The sequence below is a fragment of the Phaenicophaeus curvirostris genome, chromosome 5 (assembly GCF_032191515.1).
Source record: "Phaenicophaeus curvirostris isolate KB17595 chromosome 5, BPBGC_Pcur_1.0, whole genome shotgun sequence".
Classification (NCBI taxonomy): domain Eukaryota; kingdom Metazoa; phylum Chordata; class Aves; order Cuculiformes; family Cuculidae; genus Phaenicophaeus; species Phaenicophaeus curvirostris.
The window spans coordinates 11274586-11284256 of record NC_091396.1 but is presented as its reverse complement, the minus strand read 5'-3'; the positions used below and the strand labels follow the sequence as shown (position 1 = coordinate 11284256).

The window sequence follows — 9671 nt, the reverse complement described above, 5'->3', positions numbered from 1 at the left end:
TACTGTGCAAAGATAGGGGAAAAAAGAGGAGTTGGAAGATGTTTACTTCATATCACCAAATTTATCGTTTCGAAGCAGGCTGTCAGAGAGAATAAAGGATGATGGATGATGTGACTAAGATTTAAACAAAGAAAAAAAATCAAAATACCTGCAGAAAGACAACATTTTCATTAGCTGTAGGGGACAACTGGAATCAAAAGTACAACTTGTGGAAAGAAAGAAATTATTGAAAGAAGAGAAAATACAGATTTCAACTAAAATTCATCACGAATTTCTCAGAAGCATTAACGATACCCGCTTTAACACAGTCTTACGTGAGAGAGGAAGAAATACCCATAATATGCCCCAAATGAATGAATGAATAGATAAAATAAATTACCATTTGTGCAAAGTACCGAAGACAGAATCTGGAGGAACTGACAGAACATTAATGATGTTTCTGACAGAGCCAGACAATCAATGACTGATTGGAACACAGTCATAGCAAGTCATATCTTAAAATAAACTAATGAGTCAACATGGTTGTCAGCCTGCAGCAAAGCAAGTCCTGGTAACTTTCTGCATCATGCTTTAGGGAGGTGAGACACGGGGGCAGAGCAGAGGTGAAACAGCTATAGAGAGCTTGTGCAATGAAGGACTCATCTGCATCATGGGCTTGCTCAGGATAAGTGAGTTACTCAAATCACATTCTTTTCACCTATGAAACCCTTCAGTTTTTTTAATGATGTGACTTCTCACACTTTTGGAAATGTGTAGTCTTCTAAGAGCACACTTTTTATTTCTGTTTTAATGCACCCCCATCTCATGACAGAAGTTTCCAACATTTACCTTGAATTTTTGCCTTTATCAAAATGAGGGATTTTTGCTAGCTACGGTGACTGCTTCAGATTTTAATTGTCCTTCCAACAGCAGTGTAGACTAATGACTGTGAAGAGTCTGTCCTGAGACAGTGAGGAGTTTAGCATCTGCAAAGAGGGCTGACAGCTCCACAGATCCCTATAAGTTGACTGACTGGTAAGGCAGCAATGGCAGAAAACAATTCCTGCAGTGCTGTAAAGAATAGTGAGGGCACAGCCCTGTAGGAACTTGAAATAATTATGTTCTGTGTTGAAAATTTTGTTTGCTAACATCTCTATTCTGGAACAAAATTGTGGAAGGAAATAAAGAGAGGTTTGATTTATTTGGGTTTGGTAACCTTTAAACTGGACCATCTTACGCGATAATTTGATTTTATCTAGGTCATGAAAACACATGTTGCTGTAGATAATTCCTGAAGAAAAACAATGAAGCAAATGCCCCAGGAAGAAGTTTGTTCTCTCCTTATCAGAACAGAGAGTCCACTGAGCGTGCAAAGAATCTTGTTCTGGTTTGCAATAATGATTTTCATATCCTTGCATATTTCAAGGCAACTGCCTTGTGATTTGCTAGTTGAATTTTCACTTTTTTTCTAGACTCACACAGCCTATGGCAGGCAGCCCTGTAGCCGGGAGCTGACTAGGAAGGTGTCACTGTTACTTAGCTGGAATAAAGCACTTATACTTCAGCTTCTATCTTTCACAAGACTGCATCCTTTCTTATATCTCTGATGAACTGCTCCCAAGCCTCCGGTCATATAAATACTTTGACATTTTTTTGATCTGTCAAATTCTGCAAAAGCAAAGCACAATTTCTGATTATGCTACATTTTTCACCCCCTCTATGATACATATGTGACACAGATTTGGCAAGGGACAGGCCCATGTCTCATTTCCCAGAAGGCTACAGCGTTACCATTGTTTAGGACAAAAGATTGGTTAATAGGCCATCTATCTCAAGGCTTTAATATACTTTAGTGAAATTATAAACTGCACAAATCACAGGTTTCCTATGACTTTTTAACATGATTATGTTTCTTTCCAGCATAATTCACATGAGAGGATGGATTTGTATGTATTTGCTGTGTGTACATGCACCTGTGTCAACCTTTGAAGGAAAAGGATTTCATGGTAAGTTATCTGTTTTTGCAGCTATGTTATTCTGATTTTATTTTTTTTTTTAGCAATTACCACTCAAGATTTTTGTCAGCATAGAGAAGTTTCTATGGACTGGTCTGTCATTCCTGTATGTGCCTGTGTTAAATTAGCTCTGCTTTCTTTCTCCTGGCTGCTCCACTTGGAGTCTATGTTAGACACAAGAAGCATGCCATTAAACTAGAGGCCATAACATAGTGTTACACAATTGCTCTACTCCCCTAATTAATTAATGAATTTTCACTGGTGTAGCATCCAGTTCTTTATTGGAGATATTCTGACGTTGACATGAAAACTAAGAAACAGGTGAACTCTTGGTGCTGATTTCAGTTACAGCCTTCCTTTTTCTTTGCAAATTCGCTGTCAGGGCTTGGGCTGTCAGGGACAGAAATTTCAGAAACTAGGGTAGGAGGAGTGGGAAGAAGACTGATCAGTGGAGCACAGTGAGCTCATTCCTGGACCTAAGCCTGGGTCAGAACTGGGGCTGATTGATCTGATATGATTGGTATCTCTGCAGCTATTCAGCTGGTGAGGTTGGCTTTTCAATGACAGACAAAACAGTTGTTGTAACTTTGCGCTTGTTTGATTAAAATTACTTGCCCCTCCCATCTGTGGTGGGAATGGTGTGGAAACATAAAGATGTGTTTGTGTGATAAGGAACTATGAAAATGAGAAATGTTGTACAACACAAACTATGATATGCTACCATTTTTATAAAAAGATAAGAGAGAGTCATACTTGCGTTGTGGAACACAACGAAGCTGAAACCAAAGCATTTTCCAATGACTAATATTTCGTTGTAGATGACACAGTTAAAAATGATTCATTAGAAATTACTGTCTTTGCTGTTGCGTCTGTATAATTTCATATGTTGGTTTGGGCTAGATTCTCAACTTTTTGTGCACCACCTTCTTTTCAGCTCTATAGGACTGGAAAACAATAGTGTTTTTTAACTTAAGGAATTCTTTAACCTCTGTTGAACTGCAAGGCTGAACTCCCTGAGCACCATGCACAGACTCATCATTGCTTTAATGTAAAGGCTGCTGAACTGTTTCCTAGGTACTACCATTCTGCCTCTGCCAGCATCCTAACCATGGACATGGTGTTCCTTCAGTCACAGCTCCTGGACTATGGTTACAATGTTCCAGTTTAGAGTACAAAAAGTATTTGTAATTTATGTTTAATTCTGTCTGCCTCTTTCATAGCAAGCTCTCATCAATGGCATCTAGGTTTTCTGAAGGCTTTCACTACATATCTGAGAAAGTATCTCAAAATTGCACATGCATGAAATTAATTTAGGCATTTTTGTAAAGGATCTGTAATGACATGTAAGTATCAAGAGCCTTTTTAATAGATTGTCTGATTGGCTTTTTTGCAATGGTGTGTACTCAAACTTAGATATAAGATATTCCCCACATCAGTTTGAATACACTATTGGGTTTTTTAAGTTAATGGGATGTTACAGTTTGAAGAAATATCAGTTTTCTGATAAACAAAGAGACTGGGCAAACATGATTTTACAAAGAACATCTTGCCTTATGATAAAAACTTGAGTTAGCTTCTCTTGGACAGCTCTTTCTGGCACTTCCACTGGGTTTTATTGCTGATGCTGGAAAGTTTTCCAGACTTAAGCTTGCATCAACTACTGACTGATGGTTTATTTCAGGAAAAGTGCAAGCTGTGGATAAAAATCAGTTTTCTAACTCTTGGCATATCTAAGTAATGAGATGGGGATGTAGGTTGTTTTTTCGATATCTTATCCACTTTAGTGTAATGCATGCCTCTAGTTTGCCATTTGAAATACTTCTGAATAAACAAATTAGGAGAGGGAAAAGGGAAGAGAATTTGAGTTGCAACTAATATTAAAGGAAAGCTAGCTGTGTCAAAGAAATACAGCAGAGACCAAGGAGTTAATCTGCTCTGGTGGATCATCTCTACATACTTTTCCCAGCCACCAGCCGAGTTATTTCTCAAATGCCAGCCAAGAGCTACTTGGAGCTGGCAGAAATCCACAGTTATCAGTCCGATGGAAAAGGGGTGAGACAAAAGAGCAGCGTGGCCCTGCTGATAGTGAGGTGTGGGTTCCTCTGTTCTTATCCAGCTTGCAGGGTTGAGTGAATAAATACTTAATGAAGATAACATTTATACAGTGATTTAGCTCAGTGGTATGTGTGATGATTTCCTAAGTCTCTGATATCTGCTTTGTGCTGTGAAGTACACGAAGTTCATAGAGGAACTGTGGAGTTCATAAAGGACCTTGTTTCCCTGAGGTTCACAGAAAGGTTCACAGAAAGACTGTTTTAACTGTAAGTGATTTCAAAAATTACCAAACAACCAGCTCTTCAGTTATTTTGCATAATGTACATTAGGAACCCAGAGAGGTTGGGAGATGGAGAAAGCACAGATGAAATACTGGTAAAAGAACACAGCAGTCTTTCAAAAGCATGATTATGTGATGTTCTTGCAAACAAAAAGATACCCAAACCTGTGCAACATATGGTGAAAATTTCCACTGGCTATTTCCAGTCCTGACAGCTAAAAGTCCAACATTTCTGTAACTCCTTATTTTTTGTGTACCCCATTTCATGACTAGATTCTTACACTGGGCTGCAGAAAAGTATTTTACACATGGTCAAATCGGTGTTAGCTGAACACATACAGGAGAAAGTGAGCCATGGAATATTTAAACTGCAGGTGAATATTGCTCTTCAAAGAGCTAGGAGTATCAGGCAAGAAAAGCAGTGCCTCTTGTGGCTCAGCGGTTAAATACCACAGGTAGTTGATCTCTGCAGCTTCTGTTGAGTCCTGCAAAAATCGGACCACTGAAATTACAAAAAGCAAACAGCATTAATGCATTCTAGTGCCTTTTTCACTGTAATTGATGGCAATTTAATACACTAGATATGTCTCTCTGTGCAGCCTTCTGCACATCACAAACACATGTTTAAATGGAATCAAAGGTCTCCGATTTTCAAGCAAACCTGAAATATTTTTACAATTGTAACTATGTTTAACTAATACCAAACACATAACGGCCATTGAAAAATTAATTTATTTCCAGTCCTGCATATCTGAGTTGCTTAACTGTTAAAGGATGTAGAAGCTCTTACTCCAGCTAAGAAGCAGTAGAATCTGTGCTCCATTTAGGCTCTTGAACACATCAACATGTGTGAGCATGTGTGTGTTCATGTGCGTGCACAAATGTTCACCTATTCTTTCTAACAAAAAAAAAAATGTGGATGTGCTGCTCTTTAAAGAGAAAGTCTCCCTAGGCTGTCCCAAACTGCATGTTCTGTTCTGAATTAATATTTATGACAAGCCGACTCTGACCCTACCCAAAACTCGAGAATATGCAATAGGAAAATGAGTTTGTGCTGGTGCAGTCGCGGTGCACTGGATGAACACTGAGGAGGCCAGCGCCATCCAGGAGTGTCCTATGGAAATATCCCCCTCTAGTGGGTGTCACTCATCTGGCTCACCAGAACACTGCCTGTCCACCGTTTTTAAGGTGGTTGCACATCTGTTGTTATCCTGAGAGAAAAACACAAAAGTAAGAACCTTCTATTATCTGTGAGATTATTTCAGATTTCACATGAGTATTCTAAAAATATGTACAGCATTTGATATGATCTTTTCAGTGACAGACTGTTCTGCTTTTCCCACTACAGTGAATACTGAGTCCACTATGCCTCAGTAAGCTAAATTATCACTGTTGGTTTGTCCAGGAATTTTCTGAATGAGTTATAAAAGGAAAGAAACACACTGAAAAGTTTTCAGGGCTGATATACCCTTCCCACAGTTAAAGGCACTGATTATCTCAGAATATTTTACATACGAAGGAATTTAGTGGGATTTGAGAGCTGGTGTGCTTGTAAATAGTCATTATTGTCTTCAAGACAAAACATGCAAGAACAATGTCAAAATACAGTATTCTCCCGACTTGAGACATGGCTACAAAATCCTGTATCTACTATCTCTCCTATTTTTTTGAGGGAATTGTTCTTAACTGGCAAAAAAAAAGGGAAAGTTGTTCCTAGACCCATTAAAACTACTAAGAGTTTTGATGTTAGTAGAGTTAAGGCTGTGATGGATATTTCGGGAAGGAATACAGCACAACAGAACCTGCAGTGCAGTCAGTCCTAAAGAAAGTATAGTAGTCATGTAATGATCACCCAATTAATGCTTTTTTCTTACTTGTCTTTCTCAGAAAGGATTAGTGGCTGATATAGTGTAATAGCTATTTAAGGATGGTTGAATCATGTAATGGCATCTAACTAATCAGATGCCTATTGATGATACTTCTTAGCAAAGCTTCAGATTCTCCAGCATCCTGTCCTGGCTAGGTGTTTCTGTCTTAAATCCAGGCTGCAGGACCTACTGGGAGTTTATATAAAAGGTGAGAAGGGTTTCTGAGAGGAACAATGCAGCACCTTAGGTGGGTGGGATTGTAAAAATTCCTCATGTTTCTTGACACACTTTTTAATGCTTATCCTATTATCAACACCTATAGAACATTGTGTATGTATATGTACTCCTAATAATAGATAAAGTCCTTTCTCTATGAACACATTTATAGATATGTATTACTTTCTTATTCTGGCTTGTTACATGTACACGTGGCTTTTCTTTTTGGTGAAATTTCCCTTAAAATAGCTTATACTACAATCTACAAGGTAATATTTTTAAATGTGTGTTTGAATACCATGGTTATGAAACCAGGAGATTAACGTCATTAGCTCAAGACAGGCACTGTGGAGACAGGTGCCGTGCATGTTTCTCTGCATAGCTCTGCCAATGCACATTAATCTTGATCTACAACATTCCTGCTATTCCAGTCCGGCACCCCTCTTGTGCCAAATTTTATAGTTTATTTGTTTATAGTTACAGCAGTATTTCTATTGAAGCAGAACTTATTGTGAATACCTTTTACTCACTTCCAGCTTTTGCTTTTCACTCTGTTGGTATGATCTGTCTTGTTTGTGGTGCTTGTTATGAAGGGAAGGGCCCAGACTTGGGGCTAATAGGCACTGAAGTAGTCAATGATTTTACATGATCTGAATGTCAAAAGCGAGGAACCCCAAAGTTAATCATTGCTTACTATGACTGACTCAGCCTCTCTAATCCTTTTCTATCCTCAGTCCTCGTCACAGTGCCACTTGACCTGCTTCCTCAGGGCTGGACTCTGTACCTCCACTGTGCATTGCACAATAATTCAGTCTGTGAAGAGGAAACGACTTTTGCAGAGCTTTAGGGGCCAACTCTGCTCAGACCAAAAAGTTGTTAGGGGAAGGGATGATGCCTTTTGAGTTCACTGGACATGAAACTTCGTATCTCAGGCAGTTATTCACCCTTCCTTTCCTGTGCTTGCAACAGAACTAATTTGTCTTTAGGGAGAGAGGAGTATCCAGTTTCAGACAAAATGGACATATTGCCTCCAGGATTGGGAATAGAGATACAATCTTCTGCTACCACCACACCTATCTACAGGATGTCATTTTTATTTCCTTTCATGCCGTTCATCATCCTGGGCAAAGGAATAAGGACAGCAGAACCCGACTGAGCGATTCACATTGGTTTGTGCTGCTCTGTATTAAGAAGAAATGTTTTTGCATCACCTAGGTTACACACCCCTAGTATATTTTGTTACCCATAACTTAATCCTTTCAGGATTTTTCTGCCAGCAGGCAAAGTGGAATGATACGTTGTGCTCCTACTTAGCTCACATTGTGTACTCTCCTAAGTAGTGATATGTGCCAAGTACTTAGGACAGTAAAAAAGTGCAAGATTGTAATAGACTCCAATTGGACTAGGATGGGTTTTGCAATAAAATCCTGTGAGGTGATATCTGGACTGCTAGAACTTTTCTCCTTCTCCTGTGTTGCTGTTGACACTCTCCACTAGCTCAAATGTAAGAAAAAGCCCTGCAGGAAGCAAAAATATGCTACAGCAACCTGCCCAAGTGAAACATTCACAACATTGGAGCATCTGCCCTTGCACACAGTGCTCAGCCACTTACCCAGAACATACTACTGTTATGGCTGGGAGCAGTGAGACCAAGCTCCTTCTACGCTAACACTGCGAGACAAAATAGTGTACAGGACCACTTTGACACAAGACCACTTTGCTGGTATTAACAGTTTTAAGCAGTAAAAATCTATCTTAGTTCCTTAGAACATCCAGCTGGTGGTGCCAAATAGTTACTCCAAAAGACATTTTTTCTCTGTTTTGAATGCTTGGATTATAAATTGTTTGGATAAAGGCATTTATACAACAGTTTCTTAGACTCTTTTTAACAACTGTCCTTTCGGTCACCTTGGCAGGTCAGCTTCTAAAAGTTGTATGTTTATGCCTCACACAAAGGGATATAACTCCCTTCCACTTTTATTTATTTGTAAGCTCACTCCATGCATGAGGTATAGAAGATATATATTGATGTACATGTATGCTAAGCAGTGGAGGATCAGGCCCAGGACGTTTTGGCCTGGAGTGCTGTGTTTATTACTTCATAAATCATAGTAAACCTTAAGAACACATACACCTGTTCTCTTGGGTTGTGAGTATCTCTGTACCTGGCATTTATATAACTTATATGGATCCAATGTCCTGCCCAGGATGTTTAACACATTTATTATGGCTGTTGATGAGTCAGCTTGTGACCTTTTTTTTCTATGAAGTTCAGTAGTTAGAAGTATTTAGCTTGGAAGAAGATACCTGTTTTCAAATTTAAAAAGGGTGTCAAGGGAGAAGTAGTAAAGGGACACAGTGTTATGTTTCATTGGCCTAAGAGTGACCTATAAAATGTGCTGGTGAGAACAGAAAGTGTAACGCACCAATGACTGCAGCCGCAGTTTGTTTTCATTCCTTGTGATATTTGGTTATAAAGGTTAAAGCAGGGGAAAGGGAGCGCTAACCTGAAGTGCTAGCTTTCCTGTGGCTCCCTGCCATGTAAGTTGGTGCTGATTTGAAAGGGTCAGGTTCTTTGTTGACAGGCAGGAGGCAATGAGGAATAAACCCCAGGAAAGCCATTTTTTACCACAGGGTCATAGATAAGACTATTTTAGGAATAAAAATGGAGGGTGCCTGTTGTGCCCATGGGCCTCCTGCTTCCCACTGAATGATTGCAAGTGTCTGCTGCTTGCACAAGACGTGAGTTTTGCTGAGATAAGCTGAGCAGATGGCAGAATGCAAGTATGACCAGTTGGGGTGGGGAAAGTATCAGAAAGGTGAGTCAGGCAGAGAGGCACGTGGAGAATGGCACGACTAAATCATGCTTCCTTCACTTGGGACTCCGGAATAGGTGGACTTGTAGACAATGCAATTCATCCAGACACCGTGACGGTGCATAATGTGTTCCAGAGCATAATCTTCAGATCTTTGGTCACTAAAAGAAAGTAAGCAAACGTTATATGCTGAGTAAGCACTAAGAAGGATCTGGCTCCAAAGGCATTTGCTTAAGATTTCCATTTTTCCACATTTTCACTTATCAATGTAACTCCTTAATTTGACTTCACAGATGAAGGCACTTCAATATGCATGTTCAAGGTAAAATCAGGATATGAGAAGAAATATTAATTATATTGTAAAGAAAAATTGTATATATAGTCTCTAGTACAGTAAAATCAATCAGTGTGATTGGCTTGTTCAGTAGTTTAAAAATACACT

At 39.2% G+C, this 9671-nt stretch overlaps 1 long non-coding RNA gene across 1 annotated transcript; it reads left to right on the top strand.

Moving 5' to 3' along the window:
• Nucleotides 1–6330: 6330 nt before the first annotated feature.
• Nucleotides 6331–8282, top strand: LOC138721011 (uncharacterized). The gene is made up of 2 exons (XR_011337496.1): nt 6331–6405; nt 7148–8282. It is a non-coding gene; the product is annotated as an uncharacterized lncRNA (long non-coding RNA).
• The last annotated feature ends 1389 nt before the right edge of the window (nt 8283–9671 follow it).